General features: G+C 45.7%; 1 protein-coding gene across 11 annotated transcripts in view; it reads left to right on the top strand.

The window, feature by feature from the left end:
* Positions 1 to 14,610: 14,610 nt before the first annotated feature.
* The window catches only part of PIK3R5 (phosphoinositide-3-kinase regulatory subunit 5), a 74,698-nt gene continuing 63,021 nt past the window's right edge, over positions 14,611 to 26,287 (top strand). For 5 of the 11 annotated variants that reach the window (XM_027974901.2, XM_027974899.2, XM_042255652.1 and 2 more), the window contains exon 1: positions 15,430 to 15,561. The gene's annotated coding sequence lies outside the window, so the exon portion shown is untranslated. Of the gene's footprint in view, positions 14,830 to 15,429; positions 15,562 to 16,174; positions 16,225 to 26,287 lie in introns of those variants that run through there. The other 6 variants (XM_042255656.2, XM_042255653.2, XM_060395420.1 and 3 more) reach the window with 3 other exon arrangements.

The raw sequence follows: 26,287 nt of genomic DNA, 5'->3' as shown, positions 1-26,287 counted from the left end.
ATTCTCCAGGCAAGAGTCCTGCAGGGGGTTGCCATACTCTCCTCGAGGATCTTCATAAGTGTTCAGTTCAGTTCAGTCGCTCAGTCGTGTCCGACTCTTTGCGACCCCACGAATCGCAGCAGCCAGGCCTCCCTGTTCATCACCATCTCCTGGAGTTCCCTCAGACTCACGTCCATCGAGTCCGTGATGCCATCCGGCCATCTCATCCTTGGTCGTCCCCTTCTCCTCCTGCCCCCAATCCCTCCCAGGATCAGAGTCTTTTCCAGTGAGTCAACTCTTCTCATGAGGTGGCCAAAGTACTGGAGTTTCAGCTTTAGCATCATTCCTTCCAAAGAAATCCCAGGGTTGATCTTCAGAATGGACTGGTTGGATCTCCTCGCTGCACAGACCTGCTACTTTCCCATGTCCCACTAGGTGGCGCAAAGGCACCACTTTGGGTAATGAAAATGGCCCCTGGGGCCCCTTGCACCGTTAACTCTGGACTTTGATAAACCAGGCAAATAGTGTTAACTTTGCATAAAGAGTGTCACAGTGGTTCCACCTGTGAACTATATGCAGTAATATCACCTACGGTGCGGCAAATTTCTCTCACCGGTGCCAGTCACTGGGAAAAGAGTTCTCTCCGATCCAGAGAAATTAGTGTATTTGTACAAATAACATGCATGGTCTGAGTAAAATGTTAGCTCCATTACCAGCTCAGGTGCAGCCACCCAACAAAAGTTGTGAGGGCTTTGTGTATGTAACACACATAATTTCTCACTGTATCAATTCAATGTCCTGATGGTAATATTAGGAAGATATCAAGAGTTACAAAGTAAAATAACTGCATTTCAATATGCAAATACTATGAGCAGAATGACCAAGAGGACCCTGAGAACAATGATCACTGGTAGGTGTCTGTACCTCTGGTGGTTCAAACACCTTGAGTGATGTTGCCCGGGGCAACATCATTTGCCAAAGTATTACCAGTTTTTGTTCAAGCTGCCTTCTTGGAAAACACTAGCATGTGTTAAGATTGCGAATCAAAACAAAACAAATGCTTTGTGTTCACAGACAAGATAAAATCAGGCTCCAGGCATAGAAGGTTTCTCATCATTATGAACATCCAGCGGGACATTTAAAATTTGTAGAGGAAGTTGTGTGGTAGTGTCCCCTATATGCAGTGCAGACATCCGGCACCTCTGGTTTCTGACTACTAAATAGTAGTGGAGTCCCCCAAAAGCGTGGCAGCCAAAACTACTTCACCACAGATTTTCAGCTGAACAATAGCATCTCCACTGAGAGCCCCTGGTCCAGGGTCAAAATGGCTTTGGGCATTTCCAGCAAAGCTGGCACTCAACCCGCTTTGGACTCAACTCTTAAAAAGGCATTGGCTTTTCTCTAGTCTACACAAATACGCTTGTCTGGGACCAGAGCCGGGACTCGAAGGGGGTTCCAGAGAGAGGGAGGCTGGGGTTTCCTCTAAGTGTCTCCTTTCTTTGTCCAGGAAGAGGAGGCCTGAGGAGGCAGGCTGCTCTCGCCTGCCAATCTTGGGCACAACCCAATGGTCTGTTTGAGACTTTTCCTAAAACCCAGCTGGGAAGTAAATCAGCACAGACATAATCCTGATTTTAGCCACAGGGGCCAGGGCCTCTGAGCAAACCCCTGGCTTATGAGAATTTCCTGCTGTACATTTGCTTGGCATGTCAATCTCAAAGCTATTCTTGCTCTGCTTTCTCAGGGATGGGGCCAGCAGGTCCAGGGCTCCTGGGGACAAGGTTTTGACATACTGGCATGTACAGACTTGCTCGCTGGCTCCATTAATTATGTCCACCTCCACCTGCTATGGGGTATTTTCCGGTCCTTGCATCTGGTCCCTCCTTTCTCTCGACAGTTATGGGACCAGTTCCCTGCTCCCCGCCCCAACTTTCAGCTTGCTTGTCTTGAGAAGCAGGTATGACATGACCCCTCCCCACACACACACACATACCCCCACTGGTATTCCTGGAATTCAGCTGGTTTAGCAAAGCAAGACTAGATCTCTCCTGAGCAGGGCAGCTGTGTCTTTCTGTACACATTCCATCACTGCTGCCAATTGATGTCTCGGGGCCAGCTGGTCATCTACGACCCAGGTTTTAACGCCTCAAGAATTCCCTCCCAGACTCTCTGGTCTAAAAAGGGCAGCTGAAGGGCCCAGGAGCCTTCCTGTCATCAGACAAAAGGGTCAGAAGCCTGCGACTCTGTGCATTTCTGTTCTGCCGACAGTCCAGATGGTTCCTCACCAAGGCATCCATGCACCTGCCGTTGTAGGCCTACGCAGTGTATCCAGTGACCAGACATTCAGGGACGGCCCCTGGTACGCCACCTGCTCTGGATGCACTGGGGACCTGGCAGACACAGTTCCTGTTCTCCTAGGATGGACAGCTTATGGGAACAAGAGAGTCACTCAGTAAACAATAATACAGACAGACATGTGATTGCAGCTAAGATGAGCAGTACAAGGAATACAGAAGCAAAGAAGTATCTACAAAGGCTGTGGTGGAACAGGGGACTAGAGCATCACAGAGGAGGCAACATTATGTTGAAACCTGAGAAGACTGGTCTAGTGGTTAAGAATCCACCTGCCAGTGCAGAGGACTGGGGTTCGATCCCTGGTCCGGGATGATCCCACAGGCCGCAGGGCAACTAAGCCTGTACACCTCCACTACTGAGCCTGCGCACCCTAGAGGCCCTGCTCCTCAACAAGAGGAGCCACTGCCGTGAGACGCTCCTGTTCCCGCAGCTAGAGGAAGCCTGTGGGCAGCAACGAAGACCCAGCGTGGCCAAAAGTAAATGAAAAAAATAAGAAAGAAACCCGAGGGATGAGAAGGTGAAGACAGTGGGGAAGAGCCTTTCCAGTGGTGGGAACAGCTTGGAGTGGTCAGAAAATCATAACAATAGCCAACATCTATGGATCATTCACCATGTGCCCAGCCTGTTCTGTCAGCCTCATTTCACAAAGGAGGACAGAGAGGCACAGAGAGGTTAAGTAATTATCCTAAAGTCCCCCAGCTACAAAGTGGCAGAGCCAGCTTTTGGACTCATGTCAACCTAACACAGGAGACGGTATCCTTTTTTTTTTTTTTTCTTTAAAATGTTCGTTCATTTGGCTGAGTTAGGTCATAGTTTCAGCATGCGAAATCTTAGATCTTCCTTTCTTTAGCTGCAGCATGTGGGATCTATTTCCCTGACCAGGGATCAAACCTGGGTCCCCTTCACTGGGAGCACAGAGTCTTAGCCACTGGACCACCAGGGAAGTCCCCCTATGGGTTCTTTTAGGTCCCGCTGACCTGGAGTCAGGACTATCGTTACAGCCAAGGACCTAGACCTGGGTAACCTTGAATAGCCCCCACTGTGTCGGCAAAGCCCTCCAAGTGCTGGTTGGCAGGTGGTTCATGACCAGGAAGCCTCCGTGTCTGTCACAGACAATTACACCAAGAATTATACCTCCACTGTCAACACAGCGTGCCTGTGAGGGTTTGCAGGTCGGGTGGGAAGCGAGCAGAAGATGGTCTGAAGCTGAGAGGTCTGGGGCTGGCCCATGAAAAGGCCAGGAGACAGTCGGGGGTAGTTTACTCTGCCTGAGCTAGAGGCATAAATGCCTCTTTCTAAAATACCAGCACCCCCTAGTGGGAGTAAGTCTCCATTCACACGAGCCTTTTTAACTGGGAGTTGCTGCATTTAGAAGCGAAGAACACACATCTCACTCACACCAATAATGGATGTATGTAATACACCACAGGGATGCCAATGAACAGGACCTGTGATTTTATCACCAATACATTAACAGGCCTTTTTATATCACATTACAGTTGTTGCAGATAACCTGAAATATCATTTCCATTTATCACAACTTTGAAATTATGCCCGTCTTCTCTCTTCCCCTGGAGCATGTTATTTAGCACATTAATAAAGAAGCATGTATGTTAGCAGATTTCCAATTTGTTTTTATTTGTATTAAACCTGTAATACATGTAATTATTTTCTTTTGAGTCTTATGTTTTTTATTTTATGCATTGAAAGCACTATCCTGAAATGGGGTCCATAGGCTTCACTGGGCTGCAAAAGGGGTCCATTTTTTTTTTCGCAGATTATATTCCATTATAGGTTATTACAAGATATTGGTTACCTTGTAATTCCCTGTGCTGTACATTATATCCTGTAGCTTATCTATACCTGATTCTTTTTGTGAATCCCGATGTTTTTATTCCAAATTTATTGCTCTTAGCAACATCCCACAACTCATTAACTACTCTTTCAAAACCAGCATTATTGAGCTAACGTTCACATGCTAGACAACTCACCTATGTATACAGCGAAATGTTTTTCTGTATATTCAGAGTGGGGCAACCATGACTAAAATAGACATTTTCATCACTTCCATCAGCAATCACTCCCCATTTTTCCTTCTCAGCATCCAATCAAATAATTAGACATCTCACCCTTAAGTAACCCACCAGTTTACTATTTTCTGTCTCTGTGAATTTGCCTGTTCTGACCCTTTTTCATATAAATAGGATTACACAACACAGGGTCCTCTGTAAATGGTTTCTTTCACTCAGAATAAAGTTTTCAAGGTTCATCTATGTTGTCGCTTGTGCCTGATTTCAAAGAGGATGCTAGGGATTTCCCTGTTGGTCCAGTGGCTAAGACGCGGCACTCTCAATGCAAGGGGTCCAGGTTCGATCCCTGGTCAGGGAACTATATCCCTGGTCAGGAAACGTGCTGCAACCAAGACCTGGCATAGCCAAATAAGTAAATAAAATAATAAAGAGGATCCTTCAATAATTTCTTATTAAAACTATTTGTGTATTATAGGTATTTGATAGAGATTCTATTTCAGGTTAAGGAAGTTCTACTCCTAGTTTTCTGAGAGGTTTTTTTATTTGTTCATAAATTTGAGAATTTTACCAAATGAATGCCTTCTCAGCATCCAATCAGATAATTGCACAATATTTCTCCTTTTACACTGCTTATATGATGGAGGACACCACAGAATTTCTAGTGTCAAATTACCCTTGCATTCTTAAGATATACGCAAGTGGTCGTAATACTTATCTTCACCTTCTTAATACTTCTGCATCTAGAGTCACAAACAAGATTGGCCTGTAGTTTTCCTTCTTTCTACTATCTTTATCAAGTTTGGATATCAGGGTCATGGTGGCCTCATAAAATGACTTGCGGACTCTTTTTTCTTCTTTTTCAGTCATCTGAAACAGTTAGTACATGATTGGAATGAACTGTTCCTTGGAAGTTTGCTAGAATTCATCTGTAAAATGGCCTGCGTTTGGGATTGCCTTTGTGAAAAGATTTAAAATGACTGCGTCACCGTTTTAATAAGTTTTGGAATCATAGGCATTGTATTTCTTCTTGAGTTAGTTTTATTGTTATTTTTTCTGGGAAAAAAACTTCCCATTTCATCTAAGTTTTAAAATGCATTCACATGAAGTTACTGAACAATTGTATTATAATTTTCATAACGTTCACTGTATCTATAGCCACATCTCCTTTTACATTCCTATTATTATTTGCTTGTGCTATTTCTCATCTATCTTGCCAGATATATGTTTGCCTTTCCAGAGAACTGTCTTTTGGTTTATTTGGTTCTCTCTGATTTGTATTGGAATTTGGCTTTTATTTATAAAAGCCCTTTTGCGGGGCAGGGTGGGAACTTATTTTGTTATTCTTTGTCTAACTTCTTAGAAACTCAGCTAATTAATTTCAGCCTTTCTTGTTTTCAGATGAGCGTTTAAGAGGCCATACCTTTCCTTCTATTTGCCACTTTTATTGAATCTCACAAGTTTTGAAATGTAATATTACCATTATTCAGTTCTAAATATTAAAAAAAACTTTCCATTGTGATTTTTTTTTTTTTCCTGACCAAGAGTCGATTCAGAAACATCAAGGTTTATGGTAATTTTAAACTGTCTATTTGTTGACATCTAATTTAATGGCAGTTCGGTCTGGGAAAGTGGTCTGCATGACATCAGTTCTTTGAAATTTGTGAAGACTTGCTTTGTGGTCTTGCAAGTGATGACTTTGGTCATGGCTGCCTGTGCGTGCTTGAGAAGAATGTGATTTTTAAATTATTGAGTGCAAGGTTCTGTGTTCATCAGATCCAGCTTGGTTTTGATCAAATCTTCTACAGTTATTACATTTTATCTTTTGAAGTAGTAATAACTCAGGGAGGCTTGTTGAAATCGCTCACAATGACGGTGCCTTTCTCAATTTCTCCATGTCCTCCAGTTCATTACTGCTTTATACATATTTTAGATTTTTAAGATTAGTTTTGTACAGGTTTATATATATGTTTTACCTGTTGGTAAATGAAACCACCAGAAAGTATCACTCTAATAATGCCTATTTCAATCTGAATTTAAGACAACTAACTACCTTTATTTTAGTTACGATTTGCTTTTTTTTTTTTTCCATCCTTTTACTTTCAACTTTGGTGTCTTAATACCTCAGATATTACTACAGGCTACAAGTAACTGGATTTCATTTTCTCTAATCCAACAATCTCTATTAATAATCACATTATTTCACTTACCTTCATTATGATTATTGGTATCTTTTGGCTTGTTTCTATCACTTTATCTTGGTTTCTATTTGTCTCACTTTTGCTGTTTTTGTCCCCCTTTCTTGCTGTTTCTTGTTTGTTTTTTGTAGTGTGTGTCAGTTTTATTTTTTACATGCTTGTTGGGAGATTTCACTTCATTGGTTTTTAGTCTGGCTTTGTATTTAAATTGTTTGCTGTTAGACTTTATCCAGTATTTCTGCATTATTAAAAAAGGGAGGAACAATTTCCTTTATCAGTACTGTCTGCCATTTGTATGTATGTACACACATACACTTTCCCTCTCTTTTTCTCTCATATACAAAAATTTTTGTAAGCCTGGTTCCCAGAAATGTAATCTCTAGCTCAAAAGGTTATGCACTATTTTTGAAATTATTCAACTTTTAATAGCATTATATAAAAATATTTCGTGAAAGTGTCCTTGAAATATTATTTAATTGCTCACAATATTTTACTATTGTAAAATTAACCATATTTGAAAATAAATTCTCTATTTTTAAACACTAGTTTTGCTTATAATTTATCACTGCTTATACTTATAAGCAAACTGATGACTATTATTCTTGGGCATATTTAATTACTGAATTAATTCAGAATTACTGCATACTCTTTAGAGTACATGTACTTTGACAACCTCATGAACTGTAGCCCACCAGGCTCCTCTGTTTATGGAATTTTCCAGGCAAGAATACTGGAGTAGGTAGCCATTCCCTTCTCCAGGGGATCTTCCTGACCCAGGGAATGAACCTGGATCTGCACTGCTGGCAGATACTTTAATGTCTGAAACACCAGGGAAACCCATATGTTTCCATACACAATACCAAACATATACTTACAGTCAGAGTTTATGAGAATTTGGGGTCTCCAAATGTTTGAAAATTCTGGGTAATATAATTTCTCTTATCTTTGCCTGGCTGTCAGATGGACGTTTATATCTCACTGTTTAAATTTACATTTTTTCCTTATAAACATTTCTCACATGCTTATGGCTACTTGTATATCTTTGGTGAACTGTCTAATCTGCTAAGACCACTTTTATTTGGGATATGTATTTTTTTACGTAAAAAAATATATTTTACATTAAGGATGGCATGCTTAATACTCATTGCAAACATTTTGCCTTCACATACCATTTCCCTTCTCATTTAATGTTTATGTGATTTTTCACGGACAGAAGTTATTTTACTTTTCTATACACAAATGAGCCTTTTCCTTCATAATTTCTGATTTTGGCCTCACAATTTAAAAGGCCAGCTACAATTCCAATGTTATATACACATTTCCTTTTTTGCTTCTGCACTTCCCTTATTTTCACTTGGACGTATGGATCTAAAATTAGTCAGAAGTAGGGGTGGGATATGAGATTTGACGTAGAAACCACACTTGTCTTTTGTCTCCTAATGGCTGTCCTAGCCTACTTGTTGGATGATTGAGCCCATCTTCTTTATCATATAGTAAGTTCCTTCAGATACTTGTGTTTGTTTCTGACTGATCAACTTAGCCTCACTGATCTTTTTATAAGCTGCAAGCAACTGGATTTCATTTTCTCCAATCCAATCGTCTCTATTAGTGGCCACATTGTTTTTACTTGCATTCGTTATGATTGTTGGTATCTTTTGGCTTGTTTGTACCATTTTAGCTTGGTTTCTGTTTGTCTCATTTTTTCTGTTTCTTTTTTCCTCTTTCTTGCTGTTTTTGTTTTTTGTAGTGTGTGTGTGTGTGTGTGTGTGTGTGTGTGTGTGTGTGTGTTTGCCTGTTTATCAGTCTGGGAGATTTCATTTTATTGGTTTTCAGTCTGGCTTTGTATTTACATTGTTTGCTGTTATATTTTATCCAATATTTCTGCATTATTAAAAAGAAAGGGACTACTTCCTTTATCAGTACCATCTGCCATTTTTATCTGGAAGACTATGTATGTATGTATACTTTCTCTCTCTCATATACTAGACAAGAATTTTTGTGAAAACTCTAATCAATATTTTGTGACAACCTATATGAGAAAAGAATCTGAAAAAGAATGGATATATGAATATGTCTAACTGAATCACTTTGCTGTACACCTGAAACTAACATTATAAATCAACTATATCCAATAAAATTCAAATTAAAAAAATAATTTTTATGAGACAAAGTCCCAGAAATGTAATGTTTTCAATCTGTGGTACATGGAACATTTTCATATGTCAGATGGAAACTTCTACCTCATGACTAAACTTTTTTTTAATGGCTAAACTTTTGAGGGAGTTTCTTGTCTATTCTCGCACAATTATTTTTCATGATGAAATGTGAAGTCATTTTGTCAATCTCCTTTTCCTCTTCCCACCAGAAGCTTCCTTTGGCTTTTGATTGAAACTATATCACATTTACATACTCCACTGGTAAGAATGAATATTTTTTATAATATCATTTTTCAATCCCAGAACATAAATGTTTTCCTATTAATCAAGGCTTCCTTTATATCCCATAATAAAGTTTATCATTTAAAAAATAACAGCTTTGCAGATGAATGGATAAGAAAGCTGTGGTACATATACACAATGGAGTATTACTCAGCTGTTAAAAAGAATTCATTTGAATCAGTTCTGATGAGATGGATGAAACTGGAGCCAATTATACAGAGTGAAGTAAGCCAGAAAGAAAAACACCAATACAGTATACTAACACATATATATGGAATTTAGGAAGATGACAATGACGACCCTGTATGCAAGACAGGAAAAAAGACACAGATGTGTATAACGGACTTTTGGACTCAGAGGGAGAGGGAGAGGGTGGGATGATTTGGGAGAATGGGAATTCTAACATGTAAACTATCATGTAAGAATTGAATCGCCAGTCCATGTCTGACATAGGGTGCAGCAAGCTTGGGGCTGGTGCATGGGGATGACCCAGAGAGTTGTTGTAGGGAGGGAGGTGGGAGGGGGTTCATGTTTGGGAACGCATGTAAGAATTAAAGATTTTAAAATTTAAAAAAAAAAAACAGCTTTTGTTCACTTGAAAGTATCACAACATTGTTAATTGGCTATACCTCAATACAAAATACAAAGTTTAAAAAAACAGAGATGATCAAAAAATAAAAAATAACTACTTTATTGAGACATGGTTCACATTCACCATTTTAAAGTGAATGGCTTTTAGTACAATCACCATTGAAGTCAATTTTTTTTAGAATTTAAAAGATATTTATTTATTTATTTAGGCTGTGCCAGGTCTTAGTTGCAGCATGTGGGATCTAGTTCCCTGACCAGGGATTGAACCTCGGGCCTCCCACATTCAGACTGTGGAGTCTTAGCCACTGGACCACCAGGGAACTCCCTGCAGTCAATTTTTAAACATTTTTTCCCCCACCACAACAGAGAAATCCCACGCCCATTAGCATCCACTCCCCATTTTCCTCCAATATCCCAGTGCTAGGCAACCACCAATTTGCTTTGTCTGTATGGATTTGCTTATTCTGAACATTTTACATAAAAGGAATTATACAGTATGTTACAGACTTTGTAACTAGTTTCTTCCACCTAGGACAATGTTTTCAAGGTTCATTCATCCTGTAACATGTCAGTCCCTCATTTCTCTTTATGGTCAAATAATATTACATGGTGTGAATATACAACATGTTATTTATCCATTCATCAGTTGATAAGACATTTGTGTTGTTTCTACCTCTTGGCTAATAAATAATGCTGTTATAGATATTTGTATGTAGTTTTTGTGTGCACATGTTTTAACTCCTCTTTGGTATACACCCAAGAGTAGAACTGTTGGATCATATGGTAACTTGGACAAAGAAGCCTGGCAGGCTACAGTCCATAGAGTTGCAAAAGGTTGGACACAACTGAAGCAACTTAGCACAGAGAGCACACATGGTAACTCTATTTACCTTTTAAGGAATTGACAAACTGTTTTCCAAAGCATCAGCACCATTTTACATTCCCATCAGCAGTGTATGTATGTATGTTTTTGTCAGTCCCTCTGTCGTGCGTCCGACTCTTTGTGACCCCATGGACTGCAGCACACCAGGTTTCCCTGTCCTTCACCATCTCCCAGAGTTTGATCAAACTCCTGTCCATTGAGTTGGTGATGCCATCCAACCATCTCATCCTGGGTCGTCCCTTTCTCCTCTTACTTTCAATCTTTCCCAGCATCAGAGTCTTTTCCAGTGAGTCAGCTCTTCATATCAGGTGGCCAAAGTATTGGAGCTTCAGCTTCAACATCAGTCCTTCCAATACATATTCAGGATTGATTTCCTTTAGGATTGACTGGTTTGATCTCCTTGCTGTCCAAGGGAATCTCAAATGTCTTCTCTAACACCACAGTTCGAAAGCATCAATTCTTTGGCACTCAGCCTTCTTTATGGTCCAACTCTCAGATCCAATCATGTACGTACAAGGTCTCCAAATTCTCCATATTCCTGTTGACACTTGTTATAATCTTTTTATTCAATGGGTGTGGTGTTTCTACTGTGGTTTTGATTTGCCTTTCTCTGATAACTAATGATGTTGAGCATTTTTTTGTATGCTTGTCAGTCATTTATAGATGTTTGAAGAAATACCTGATCATATCTTTTGCCCATCTTTCAACTGGCTTTATTATTCATTTATAGTAAGTCTTTATATATTCTAAAGTCTCTATCATATTTATATGATTTGCAAAAATTTTCTCCCATTCTGTGGGTTGTCTTTTATTTCTTGATGGGGTCCTTGAAGCACTAAAGTTTTAAATTTTGATGATGTTTGCCTTATCTGTTTTTTCCTTTGGTTGTTTGCCCTTTTGATGTTAGATGTTAAAAACCATTGCCAGGTCCAAGGTCACGAAGATTTACACCTATATTTTCTCCTAAGAGTTTTATAGCTTTAACTCTTATATTTAGGTTTTCGATTCCTGTTTGAGTTAATCTTCATGTGTAATGGGAAGTAGGGATTCAGTTTCTTTCCTTTTTTTGGGATATGGATATCCAATTGTCTTAGCATCATTTCTGAAAATAATTCTTTCCCTCTTTGAATTGTTTTAGCATCCTCATCAAAAAGAGGGGATGCACGTGTGCTCAGCTGCTAAGTCACACCTGCGACCCCATGGACTGTAGCCAGCCAGGTTCCTCTGTCCGTGGGATTTCCCAGGCAAGAATATTGGATTAGGTTGCCATTTCCTTCTCTGGGGGATCTTCTGACAGAAGGATCGAAACCATGTCCCCTGCATTACCACTGAGGCCCCAAGGAGGGTGTTGCCTCACCATTGGGGAATCAAATCCTAGTCTCCTGTGTAACAGGCAGGGATACTCATCACTATATTAACAAGAATCAACTGATTGTAAATGAGAGTTTATTTCTGGATTCTCAACTTTATTCCATTGATCTATAAATCTATCTATAGCTCTGTGGGAAGTTTTGAAATCAGGGAGCTTGAATCCTCCAACTTTGTTCTTCTTTTTCACAGTAGTTTTAGCTATTCTGGGTCCCTTGAATTTCCTTTTCTTAGGCTTTTTTTTTGTTGCTAGGAGGAATGAACTCTCTTTTCTATTTCGTCACTGCTCTGTATAGAAAACTATTGAAAGTCATGTGTTTATTTTTGTGTCCAGCTACTTTACTATGCTTGCACATAAATTCTAAATATTCCCCAATCCATTAGACATGTGTGCTTAGCTAGACAGTCATATCTTTTGCAAATAATAAGCCTGTCTCTTCCTTCCCAAATTCACATCTCATTATTTTTCTTCTCATTGTTTTTCCTTGAATTTCACACTCTTCACAGTGTGACATCCTTGTTTTGCTCCTTGTTTTCATAGCGTTGTCTTTGTTATCAAGGATTATATTATCCATTCCAGGTCATCACTGAGGTATCACATTGTCTGTTGCATTGAAATAAATACATTTATCATCTTGACAAAGTCTTTTTATTCCCAGTCACTAAGAGTTTTCATCAGGGTTCATCTTATTAGGATAATTATGTGGTTTTTCTCCTGTGTCCTATTCATATGATGAACAATATTAATAAACTCTTAACATTCACACCCCCTCCCCCAGCCCCTTGCGTAAACTGTATCTCTTGAGTCAGTGGGAACAAATTAGCTCACATTAACAGGAATAACTGAGGTCTCATGGTGCAGCTCCCACCTGTATAATATAGAACAGATGTCACAAACTGAAAGTTGGCAGGTCACGTCTGGTTTGGCTTGCAGGGGGTTGGGGGGGTAAAATACTGTATTGAATGTTTCCAGCGTTTAAAAATCAGGAGATTTTGGACTAAGAGCTCCAATTTTTGGTTTCTCTTTACAAATGATAAAATCTGACCTTGTGAGTCCTATATTCTCACAGGGTGACAGTGAGCTAAAGTTGCCTCCCGGGTGAGGGGGCTACTGTAGAGGATTCCTCATTTACATCTTTTTCACATCCTGTTGTCTCCATACCATATTGTTCCCAGACATCAAGGTTGAGGATCAGTTGCCAGACTTTATATTTGTATAGTTATTTTTCTTATAATGGAATTAGGTGAAAGTGTGTAATCACGTCCCTAGCAAATGCAAAAAAAAAAAAACAAAAGAGACCAAGAGGAATATGAGCTTCAGGAGAAATGGAAGCACACATAATTCTCAGGGGAAGTGAAGAATATTCCTATAATGCTCAATACACAAACTGTGCCTGTTGAAAAGATACAATGTGAGATGACATCAGCTAAGAAACTAGTAAGAAGAATATGAAGAAGATGTGTAGGGGAAAGAAAAAGGAGGGGGTGGGGTCTGACATGTCCATTGGGCTTATTTCAGGAGGCACAGAGCACCCACAATGCTATCATGAAATGTCATACTCTACCTAGCAAACCAACACCATCTCGCTAGTTTTGTCCTTGAATCTGAGCTGTTTAGCTCTTGACCCTGCTCTAGTCCTGCGTGGCTGTAGTTTGAAGTCCTGGCCAATAGCTCTCAAGTGCTGATCAGATCTCCTGGTTGTTCTGCCCTCCTGGGATGGGGAGACACAGTCAGAGCTGAGGGGGAGAGTGGGGATGGTTAACAGGCAAGCTGGATCCACTTCTTTTTTCAATTTATTTGACTGTACCTGGTCTTAGCTGTGACATGAGAATTCTTAGTTGTGGAATGCAGGATATAGTTCCCTGACCAGGGATCCAACCCAGGCACTCTGTATTGGGTGTGAGGAGTTGTAACCACTGGACCACTACAGAAGTCCCCCTGATGTGGGATGGGACCAAGTGGGCTTCATGAGATGCCCAGCTCCCTGATAGTGAACCCTAGTGGGCAATTCCGTTTCAGCTTTCCTCCACCTCCAGTTTCAGGGACATCAAGGATATGGAAAAAGTCAAGGATCCCATAACTTCTCCTGTAGCTTTCAAAGCGCTCTCAGGATCCACCATGTCAACCCTGCTCATGCTGTGTCATTCTTGCTACTAACTTCCCACTTCCAGAGCCCTTCCACCCCTTCCTCCCAACTTCGCCACCTCTGGGCTGCCTCCCTCTTCCCCCTTTTTTGTTAAATTTTGTGGTGGAAAAAGTAAGGACTGGGGAGATCAGAGTCCTTGTTTACCCTTCTCAAGATGAAAGACCTCCAGGATGTCTTCTCACAGACTTTGTGGCTCTGGTTCCTTGTTTGTAAAATGGTGGTGGTGGGGGGGTGCTCTGGGTGGTCCATGCAAGAGTAGAAGTGCCGGATGGTTCTGAGAGCCTTCCCATCTCTCACAGAGGCTGGGACCAGTTCTCTGTGCTCATTCACGAGTACTTTCTGTTTCTGTGTTTTTGGGGAAGTTGCTTTTTCTTGGTATTGAGTGAGTCAGGAGAAGAAAAATCATTGGCAGTCCCATCTCTCAAAGCCTCAGGTAGGGCTGTGGCTTCTGACAACACTAACGGCTGATCTTGCGGCCGATTTCGAATGCCTCTAACAGATATTGTGACACAAGTCCCATTCAAGAGTGAAAATGGAAATTCCAGCCTCGCCCTTTGTGACCTCTGAAATAAACTGCTATTCTTTCCTGGCCAGAGCTGCTAGCACAACACAGCAGCCAACCTTCTCATTCCTAATTTGTAACGAGGAAACGGAGGCATGGGGAAAAGCAGTGATTTCCGGGATCCCTAAGAGTTCTTCCAGCTCCGGGTAAAAAAACACATCTGCCCGCGTGGCCTGTGGGGAGAACGGGCGGGGGAGGGCGCCAGAAGAGGGCCTGGACCCTGGAGACGACCCCTCCCCGCCTTCAGGAGAAATGGCTGCAGTCACAGCCACTGTTGATGGAAGGTGAGGAAGTCAGACCAGAGGCTGGGGCAGACGGGCCGAAAGTCTGGATGGGCTGGTATTTCTGGAAAGATTTCTGCCCTAGGACGAAGGGCGAGGGTCGCGGGGCCCGTGTGCACAGCAGGGGTGCAGGCATTTTAAAGGTTAAGAGCACTCGTAGAAAATAGAAGTAGGAGGAGGAAGTGGGGCGCTGGGGCGCAGAGCGAGAAGGAAGCAACTCGTCGGAGCTTCCCCTTTCTCCTCCTTCCCCGAAGCCCCCACCCCAGGCCCCTCGCCCGCTCCGCCCACCCATCCAGCCCTGCCGAGCCGCGCTTCCGCTCCCCCTGGTCCAGCCTCACCTTATTCCTAGGGGCGGTGTAGGGGGAGGGACGCCGGCACTGGCGGCCCTCCGGCCTTGGCCAGCCCACAGCCAGGACCTGTTCCTTCCGATGGCAGAGGAGCTCAGAGCTGGGCGTCCTCATACACGCGACGGGCTCGGGAATCCGAAGACGCTTGGGGTCAGGCTGGCGCCAGGCCGACGCCGCCCGGCCACCAGGTGGCGCGAGAGTCCAGCTGGGCTGTCTGCCCCGCCCCGCCCCGGCATGGCCCCGCCCCCAGTCCGCCGTCGGAGCGGAGCCCCATCGATGCTGGGACTCGCCGCGCGGGTCCCCAGCTCCGGCGCGGTGGTCGCGACGGTACCCGGAGTCGCAGGGAGTCGCCTCTGGAGAGGGACTCGGCGCCCAGCGGGGACTGCAGGTGTGTGGCCGGGGCGCGGGGACGCGGAGTGCACGCGTAGGGGCTTGAGGCAGAGCCAGAGCTGCCCGCGGACACTTGGAGACAGGTGCGCCCTGAGAGCAGAGGCTGCAGCCAGGGCGCTGGACAGATCCTGCCGTCTTCTGCCTCTGAGAATAGGGCCCACTGCCGGGGACACGACCCGCACATACGCGTGCCCAGTAATCTCACAGACAGAAGGGTATGCCGGCGACTGTCCATCCTTACCTAAGTGGCCACTGCTGGAGGCGTCTGTGCGGTCCGACTGTGACCGCAGCCTCCTACTGCCTCTTTCGAGGCTGCCCAGTGTCTTCGGGTCAAGGAGTTTGCTCTCCCATCTGGGAGCACTCTCTTTCTCTGGGAGCCTTGCGGGGTCCTTAGCCACCAGGACCTCCAGCGAGCGTGGGCCCCCAGACAGTGGCTGCTTTTCTCCAGAAGCTCACTCTTGGCATTGTCAGCTTATCCGTGTTTACACCCCTCGGTATCCCTGCGTGACTCTGTGTGCGCGTGTGGATGGGTGTGCGCGTGCGCGTGCGCGCTGGCCCATCCCAGGCCTCGGGTAAATAAAGTTCTTTAGGTCAGTAGGAGGAAGGAGATTATTCAGAAGGAAAAGGAAGGCGAGATGAAAGCAGCAGGATGTGGTATCAAGTAAGTTACAAGCCTCTTGCAGAGAGGAGGAGTGGGTTTGGGCGAAATGAGGGCCGGAACTGGGCCAGGTCTATGTGCGTCTGGGTCCATCTTTCCGTCCCTGCAGTGGTCACTCTGCCTTCTCCTCCACACCTTCCCTCCTCCTGGCCCGGGACTGCCCAGAAGGGCACTGGTTCCCAGAACTTGTTAAAACACACTTTCTCCAGGCACCCCCTATAGGACAGCTTTCCAAGGGTGGGGTCTGGAATCTGTATTTTTCTAAAATTTGTCTAAGATCTGTTAAGTGATGCCATTCCTTGGGAACTCTGGATGCTGTGGAAAGGAGGCCGGGGTTCCAGCTGTGTGACCCTGAGCCTCATGAGCATCACACTGTCCTCTCCCAGCATGCTTTCCCATCTGCAAAATGGGCCCTAACATGCAACCTCAGGGAGCAAATCAAATGAGAAAAGTGTGAGCAGGGCGACTGCGCAGGGAGCTGCCCTGGGTGTTTGCAGAACAAGGGAGTGGGTGTCTCGGGCTTACCTGCTTCCTCAGTGGGGACACTGCGGTGTGGCTCCAGGAAGACAGTTTTGAATGGTCTACTCTCTCTTCCTGCTCAGAAGACCCTCCCCTGCTTCTTGGAGAATAACTAGCCAGGATGGTTATTCTGGGGACAGCGCAGAGTCTTTGTGTGCCAAGCCTCATGGTTTTTTTGTTTGTTGTTTTTAAATTTTGTTTTCGAGGGCTCTTTGTTGCTGCATGGACTCCTGTTCTCTAGTTGTGGGGCAGCTCCGTTGCCCGGGGACCTGTGGGATCTTAGTTCCCTGACCGGGGATTGAATGAACATCCCCTGCATTGAGAGGGGGAATTCTTAACCTCTGGACCACCAGGGAAGGCCCCTCATCAGGGTTTTAAGACCCTTGCCAATCTCTTAGGTGAGGGATAATGAACTGTCTTCTCTTTACAAGCTGTAGTGGACAGAGAAAGACCTCTGTCTCTTTGCCTGTCTTTCCCCAGAATAAGCCCCACCCTTTTTTTCTTTCAAGAAGAATCAAGCAGAAGCTAACCGGGTGACCAGTGTGTTTGGGGTTATTGCAGGGGTCATAATGTGGAGGAGGAGGCTGGCTGTTGGAGGCTGCTCCATGGCCCCAGGTTAGTCATTGATCACCAGCCTTCCAGCAGAGATGCGGAAAAAGGAGAGGCAGTCGCCTTTGCCTGGGCAGCCCAGCATTAGAGGCTCCAGCTTGGGTTCAGAGGAACACTCAAAGAGCACTGACTTGGTCTTTGTTCAGAGAGCCTCACCCCCAAAGGACTGAGCTGGCCAGATTTCTGTGGCACCTCTGTGAACTAGAAGACTTGTTTGCCTCAGCCGTGGGTGGACTGAAAGCCTGGATCAGCTTTTTAAGCGAGGAAGTATCTAGAGGGGCAAGATGGAGTGATTGTCATCAGCTCAAGGAAGAGGTTTGAGGTTCTGGCATAGATGGGGTGGGGGGTGGACAAAGGAAAGACTGTGTCTGACTTCTGCCCAGAGGCAAGCTGAGACAGCACAGCAAACATATATTACTTATTAGAGTATTCCATTGATGTGAAGATGTACACATTTTCACAACTCTGAAATCATCTTACCATCCATGGCATCTTATCATTATAATAGGCAGCAATATTTCTTTCTTTCTTACTGGCACACAAAATAATGGTGGTGTAGTCGCGAAGTCATTGTCCACCTCTTGTAGCCCGCTGGGCTCCTCTGTCCATAGGATTTTCCCAGGCAAGAATATTGGAGTGGGTTGTCATTCCCTTGTCCAGGGGATCTTCATGACCCAGGGATCAAACCCATATCTCCTGCATTTCAGGAGGATTCTTTACCACTGAGTGACTAAGGAAGCCCAAAATAATGGTACATCTTACAATTGATGGCATCTTTTTCGACTCTGTTAAATATGATGTGTATTTTACAAATATGGGCGGTGCTTTTGATGTACAGGGGTACGCACAGAACTACATCATTCTCATCAGTGAAATTGCACGTATCACTTTTTCCACCAGCTCTACCTTTTAAACACCAAAACTTCTCATGGTATCCAGTTTTTAAAAGAAATCCTTATAAAATGTGTTGCTTACCTTTATAAATCTAGCACATGGTGTGTGATTTAATAATTTCTTGAAAATAGTAAACGGTTCTACCTGTCATTTTGTGCATACCTTGGGTCTGCTCAGGACAAAATTTTTGTCATCTTTCTTATTGTCCTTTCCCCCTTTAGCTATCATTTCATGGTCCTTGGCGGTGGGCTAAGTATTTCTCCATTTCCTTTTCATCTTCACTGCCATACTGAGGTTGCTACAACTATTATCCACATTTCATGCAGGAAGAAACTAAGGACCAGGATGATACTGCTAGGAAGCGCCAGGGCTGGGTGGATGACCAGAGTTGACCCAGCCCAAGGGGGGTATTCTGCCTGTGCCTGTGGGTGTGGAGGGCATGGCTTGTGGGGCTGACTTTGGGAGCCTGAATGTGGCCGTCTACAGGTCTTTTCTGTTTGCTTCCAGGCTAGTGACTGGAAGGTTCTGGATGGTTGGGTTAACAGCCAAGTAGCTTCCAGATAAGTGAGGTATAGCTGTAGCAAAGTGCACGAGATTGGAGGATCGGGCCGATGAATGGGAAGAAGTGGATGGCCAGTGACACCAAGCAGACATTGGGTCCTTCTTGAGTCTACCACATCTAGCACTTGGGGTGCATGGCTTTGAGCTTTAGGGTTTGTCCTTAGTGGGAGACGCCTGCCTCCAGCTTTCCCCAACTCCCAATCCAGCTTCTCTCATGTTGGCATGGGGATATAAGACAACAAAGCTGAACAGGTCATTTTCCAGCTGTAAATCCTCCTGAGCTGCCCTGGCTCTCTGGGGAAGGTACCCTTTAGCATGCCCAGCAAGGCCTCCGCCACCCAGCTTAGGTCACCCTGCCTTCTTCATCTCCTGAAGCTTGGGCAGACCTCAGTACCTTTGCACGTGCTGCTCCTTCCCACCACATTGTCCTTCCTGTCCACTGCCTACCTGGCAGACCATGAATTCATCCTTGGATGCCCAGCTCCAACCTCATCATCCTTGAAGGCTTCCCTAAGCCCCTTCTCACTCCACAGCACTGGCCACGCCATCCTTCCGTCCTCCCCATGCCTTCTGCTCCTCCCGGAGCACTGGCCCCTCTGTCCTGCAGAGTCTGACCAGTGACATGGTGGCTGGCTCACCAGGGCCTTCTGATGCTCAGCACAGCTGTTCAGCTGTCACCATCAAACTCCCGAGGATTTCTTAGAAATCCACGAACAGCAATAGTGGGGGCTGCCAAGGGGGCTGCCGAGCGCAGGGCGTTGTGGGGGGCCGAGGGTGGGGTCCGGAAGGAGTGGTGTGCTTTTCATTTTCATGTCCTCAAGAGTCTTGCTGCTGTTGTTGTTGACCTAGGCAAATGAGTCTGTGTGGTTTCCTTGTGGGGGAGGCAGGGCTGGGGTGTGACGGCTGAAGGCAGCTTCTGCCTCCTGTGGAGTCGGGGGGCTGTGTTTCTGCCTGATTCCCCTATTCCCAGCCCTGTGACCCTGGGTTGAGTCCACCTACATCAAAAGTGTCAGTTTCCCCATCTCCCTAGAAGCGTGCACAGATGCTTTCTACAGCACCTTCCTCATCTCCAACAGTCCATTCCTTGGCTCAGCACCTCTGCACGGAGCACCTTCCGTGTGCCAGGTATGTGCTGGGGCTCTGAGGACGGTGAGGGAGACAGATAACATTCCTGGAAATTTTTCATTTTGGCTGCATTGTGTCTTCATTGCAGGCTTTTCTCTGGTTGCGGCACTTGGGCTTAGTTACCCTGTGGAATATGGGATCTTAGCTCCTTAACCAGGGATAAAACCTACATCCCCTACATGGGAAGGCAGATTCTTAACTACTGGACCACCAGGGAAGTCCCCCTCCCCTGGTGGAAATTAGTCTAGTGGGCAGGACACTAGATACCTATCGTGTGAGTTCCATCATGAGAACGATGAGGTCCCGGGAGAGTATGTAAAGGGAACCCCATATAGTTTGAGGATTAAGGAGAGGCTTCCCTGAAGAAGTCACATTCGAGTTGAGAATTGAGAGATACAAAATAGAAGAAAATACCAGTGGTAGTAAAAATGATCCCCAACACTGAGCAGACGTGTGCTAAGCCCTCTCTGGGTGCACCCTCTCAGGAATTCCTTTCAGTATTTCTGTGGGGTGTGGGGACCTCCTTGCCTACAAATACCAATGAGGTAACTCTGGCATAAACCAGAGACCCATCCCCTGCACCATATCCCCCCTCCTTGCCTCTCCCCCTCCTCCGAGGTCACATGAAGGTCATAAACGCTATTAGGGGGCGCCTCCTTTTTCCTTTGCACTGATCATCACCAAGTATGTTCCTTTGCTGCTGAGGGGCTCCTTGCAGGAGTCCCTTGCATTTGCTCTCACATTGGCCATCCATAGCGAAAGGAGCCTCCATCCACAGAAAACCACCGTGCCACGTGTTGGCCTTTCCTTCCGTCCCTCTCGGAGTTGCTGTCCTTACAACCCAGATTTTGTGTATTTCCCAAGAAGTCATCCTCTCAGCACCCACATCCTTCTTCCTTCAAAGTTTTCTTCCCAGGACCCCAAGGTCTCTGTGGACGTACCTCTGGCTTTTGGGTCTGAGCGTTTGTTCCTGAGTGACTTGGTGGTTTTAACTCTCATCAGGCAAATCTCCCACAGCCACTTCCATGCAGCCTGGCTGAGGCCACCCTCCTCCTCAGTGCATTTTCTGGGTGAGATTACATCTACACCTGCTGCTCTTATGGGAGACTTTTGAACTCAGTCTCGATAATGGGCCTCTTTGAGAAGCTGATAAAGCCATAGATCATCCCCTCCATCTCCCCACAAAAGGCACACATGTGCACGCACACGCGTGCTCTTTCAAAGTTTTACAGAAAACCTCTGGGTCTTCTCAGACCTCTGCTGTCCACCAGGGAACCCAGGTGAGTAACCTCTGATCTGGAAAACAGAACTTTCTATACACTGATTTCTGTGGCTCCATGCAGGAGTCAGCTGTTGTCACAGTGATGGATCTCTCCCTGGGGAGATCTCAGGGCTCGGCGTGGGGACCACTCACAAGCCATGCGCACGCTTCCTGGGTTTATTATCGAGTCTTGAATTCAATCCATTTCCAAAATGATTGAAGAACATTACTTTAGCTAGTTGTTGTTTAGTCACTAAGTCGTGTCCAACTCTGTGACCCCATGGACTGTAGCCCGTCAGCCTCCTTCGTCCGTGGGATTTCCTAGGCAAGAATAACTAGACTAGATCTTTCCAATGCAGGGATCGAACCCATGTCCCCTGCATTGGCAGGTAGGTTCTTTACTGCTGAGCCACCAGGGAAGCCCTTACTTTGGCTAGTGGTGTCCTTAAAAGAAGCCCTCTGCTCTGGTTCCCCTACCCGCTTAAGTCTAGCCAAGGAGCTAGACTTAAGGCTAGAAATGAGACCAGAGAAGGTGCGTGTTGGTGGCTATTCTCATGAATAGAAACGATCCAGGAAGCAGAGAGGCAGCCATTGCCGATGTTTTTGCTGCAGATATTCTCACGGCCTCCCTTGTTCTCAGGGACTGGCGTGAGTGTGGGCCTTTATTTCTCTGATGTGGTCGCAGTTCTTTAGAGCTGATGCCTTGAAGTCAGGTGCCACGTGTGAAGGAAGTTTTCTTCAATTGCTCATTTCTAAGGATTTGTTAAAGCACGGATGGAAGTTAGGTTTGTCAGTTACAACTGGAAGCATCCACTAGGAAAGCCTTGTATTCTTTCAGCTTGAGGTAGGTTTGCGTGATGTGTTATATCAGTAACTTCCTTCTCTTCAGCCCTGCTTGCCCTTCTGGAGTAAACTCTGCTTAGTCAAGGAGTTTTGTTCTTTCAGAACAGTGCTAGGTTTGATTTGCTGCGATACCTTTGAGAATTCTTGCATCCGTGCTCACAGATAAGGTCGGCCCATATTCTCCTCTTTTGTGCTGCTGTTGTCATGTTTCGATGTGCTGGTTATGCAAAGTGATTTTGGAGGCATTTCATCTCCTCCTGGGGCTTCCCTGGTGGCTCGGTGATAAAGAACCCGCTTGTCAAGGCAGATGAGGGTTCAATCCCTGGGTTGGGAAGATCCCCTGGAGGAGGAAATGGCAACCCACTCCAGTATTCTTGCCTGGATAATCCCATGGACAGAGGAGCCTGGCGGGCTACAGTCCACAGGGCCTCAGAGTTGGACACGACTGAGTGAGTGAGCATGAGAATCTTCTCCCGCACTCTGGGGACAGCTGGCAGCACAGGGCATGATCTGTGTCTTGGAAGTTGGAAGAACAGCTTGGTCTTAGGTCTCCCACTACTGGATTCTTGGTTTCCCATTTCCCAAGACTTCCTCTCCTCTTCTCTCTTCCTTAGTCCTCCCAGGTACACACCTAGCACCTCAGTGCTCCCAAGCTGGAACCTCAGAGTCATCTTTGATTCTTGAGCCTTCAACAGTTCTCCATTGATTCCCATGAGTCTCTCCTTTTCCTGCCCTTCAGCTAAGGGAAGGCTCATTTCCACTCTTAGATGCTTCCATCCATCTGGAGAGCGGTGCAAGGCCAGGTGCTGTGTTTAGTGGGGATGCTGATAAACCATCTCATACCCAGAGAAAGGTAACCAAAGTAGTGATGGCACAATACCGCATGTTTACAGAAGAATTGTTTTTCTATATGAAGAGGACATAAAGGTCATATCCATGCAGGAGACATGGGATCAATCCCTGAGTCAGGAAGAACCTCTGGAGAAGGAAATGGCAACCCATATTCTTGCCTGAAAAATCCCATGGACAGAAGAGCCTGGCAGGCTGCAGTCCATGGGGTCACAAAGAGTTGGACACAACTGAGTGACTAACACTACTTCGGGACTAAGCATAATTCTTTGGAAAAGGTGAAGACCTGCCCCGTAGAGGTCGTTCTCCTAGGAGGAAAGGGACCCATGAAGGGAACTGTGAGGAAATAGATCTCAGCTCACCACAGGGAAGATCTTAGAGAAGTTCAGAGCAGAATAACAATGGAATGGGCAGATTTGTGGTAGTGAGTTCCCCATTGGGAGAACCATTCAAGGAAAACACGTGCCAGATGTAGAAACAAAAGCTGTGAGAATAGAGACACATCATTTCATTTCTAAGCATCTCTAACTCTCCAAACCTTGGTGACTGTGTCTTACTGGCTGTAGGAAAGTTGGTTGTTCTGATAACATAATTTGAATTTAAGAAATTCAGTGGCCTTGAATAAACAAATCCCAAAGCTGGGCAGTTCCCTTATAAATCCTGCAGCCCGTCTTCACAGCCCATCCTCCTAGAGCAGGAGCTCGGTGGTGGTTAGAAAACCAGAGCCATGGTAAGACCCTGGAGCCACAGCTGGACGTGGGAATGCTTGCCCATCTCCTGTGCTTGAGAATGGACTTTTTTTGGGTGGGGGGCAGGGGAGAGTCTCTTGTTCTTGGCTCCTTCTGAACCAGTCTGATAAAATGGACTACTTCAGAGACACCTTCCTCTGTGGCTGTCCCAGAGAAACTCTCAGCGCCAATCTGATCCACCTCCAGGTCACGCGGGGAATTAATGGTCTTTTGTTCTTGGGGTTTTTGAGCCAACGTTTATTGGGCCTTTGCATTTCACATTCACTTCTGTACTGACATCTTGAGAGTTTCATTTTGAGAAAACCCAGAACTCAGAGCTCTCCTTTGCCTGTTGTTGTGCTTAAGTGAACACAGTGGGGTTGTGGTGTGATGTTCAGCCTACTGAATGGGAGTAGGAGCTGAGATCTCTAGTCCTAGCTGTCCCCTACTCAGCTGCTCATCTCCTTAAGCCTGTTCCCTCTTGGCTCAAGGGGCTCTATATTCTGACATCCTATGAGTTTTACAAAGACTTCTCTCCAAGTGTAGACTGATAGGAGCTGCTCTGATGGGCTGAGCAGAGAGCGGACCTGCTCCTTCCCTCATGGTACCCATGTTACAGCAGGGCTCACAGAGGCTAAAGTCCTTCTGACCACAGTGGTGCCCTGCCTCCCTCCACCCAGGCTTCTCTACTGGAAGTCTTCCTCTGAAGTCACTGGTGGCCTTGTAATGGCAGATTCCAGTGGCTTTCTGCTAGTTTGCATCTCTTTGCAGTTTCTGTAGCATTTGATGCCCAGCACCCCTTCCTAGAGAGCTTCCCAGGTGGCTCAGTGGTAAAGAATCCATCTGCCAGTGCAGGAGATGCAGTTTCAATCTCTGGATCAGGAAGATCCTCTGGAGAAGGAAACGGCAACCCACTCCAGTGTTCCTGCCTGGGAAATCCCACGGACAGAGGGGACTGGAGGGCTACAGTCCATGGGGTCACAGAGTCAGACACAACTGAGCGACTGAGCACAGGCACACACCCTGACCCAGAGCCTCTTCCTCACCATAGGCACCTCCTGGCATTCCTGTGCATGCTCTTCTTCTTGCTGTCCCAGGTCATGCTTAGCTCCCTCACCCAGACCCTCATCTCCACGTCCACGCTGGTCGACTTTACCATTTCAATGACAACACAACTCCAGAGCCCAGCTCTTCGTCCATGACGCAGGCTCCCTCTCCAGACTTCCCCATTTGGGGATCTCTAGTGAAACCAGACTCCTGGTCTGCAGTGGAGACATTGCAGTCACCTCTGAGTGCTCCCTCCCTCTTCCTGTCCCCCACTCTCCAGCCAGCTTTGATGGTGCTTCCTTTGGTTCTCGCTTCTTTTCACTTCCCCATAGTCCTCCCTATCACCCAACTCAGCTTTCGTCACCAGCATCCTAGGCCTGCTCATGGGCCTTCTGGACCCTGCTCTCTTCCTTGCTTCCCCCAGGAGATTTTTCTAATGAAACTCTTTTTTTGTCACTACGCTCAGAAGCCTTTGGTGCCACCTACCTCCTAGGGAAAGTCCAAGGTCTTACGTTTGGAGTTTCAAAGCCGAGTCTTGCTCTTCGAATCTTCTCCATGAATCCACACTCTCTCCTCCAGCTGGATGGCCTGACTCAGTTTCCTCCCCAAGACCTGATGGGTATTCTTATTTCTCCCTTCTCCTCCCGGTGAGGAAAACTTCCCATCTTGTACAGCGCCAACTTCCTGCTGAGCGGCCAGCATCTGGCGATGCTCAGTTCATGTTTGGTGAACGAATGTTTGCCTGGTGGAGCACCCAGCACACAGGAAGTCTGGGTCAGCCTCGGTGGCTGATGATCAGGCATCTGAGTCCTTTGTGGGATTCAGTCAGTCTCTGAGAATGCATTCTCAGGCACCTCCCTGGATTCTGTGGATCCCACCTGAGGTAAGGGTATCCTTTTGGTTTTCCCTGGTGGCTCACACTATAAAGAATCTGCCTGCAATGCAGGAGACCGGGGTTGGAAAAATCCCTTGGAGAAGAGAATGGCAACCCACTCTGGTATTCTTGCCTGGAGAATTCCATGGACAGAGGAGCCTGGCAGCCTGCAGTACATGGATTCACAAAGAGTCAGACATGACTGAGTAACACTTTTCGTTTTCAAAGGGGCAAAGTCCTAGGTCTTTGCACTCCAGTATGGGCAAGACAGGCTGGTGGAGGGGATGGGTGGGGAGGTGGGGTTCAGATGTTTTAAGCCCCTGGTAAACTCCAACTGCTAAGCCCCTGATCCTTGGGAAACTGTTCCACCCTCCCAAGTTATTTCAGATTCAAGACAGCAGCTGGGCACCCCTGGTAAGCCCAAACAAGCCACTCCCAGCTGGTGACCCCGCCTTAGAGGAGCCTGGGGAAGTGTCTGTTTGCAACATGGGTGTTTACAAGGCAGAGGGGCTTCCTGTCCCGCCTACCAGGCTGACTGTGGGGCAATCAGGAGCTGTGTCTTCAGGGGCACTGGGGCAAAGAAATGCTTGGAGGATTTCTTGGGATTCTTCAGACATCCCACGGTGGGTTGTCTGGCCATGCTGACCCTCGAGGAAGCCAAGGGCAACATGGAACGAGCTCAGGTTTTTGAACTGGGAGAAAATTAAATGTGACTGATAATTAATTTGCACATCACCCTTTACAACTTCTAAAGCA

Source organism: Ovis aries, chromosome 11 (genome assembly GCF_016772045.2).
Source record: "Ovis aries strain OAR_USU_Benz2616 breed Rambouillet chromosome 11, ARS-UI_Ramb_v3.0, whole genome shotgun sequence".
Taxonomy (NCBI): domain Eukaryota; kingdom Metazoa; phylum Chordata; class Mammalia; order Artiodactyla; family Bovidae; genus Ovis; species Ovis aries.
Note: the sequence above shows the minus strand (reverse complement) of the source record. Positions and strands in the feature narration are given on the sequence as shown.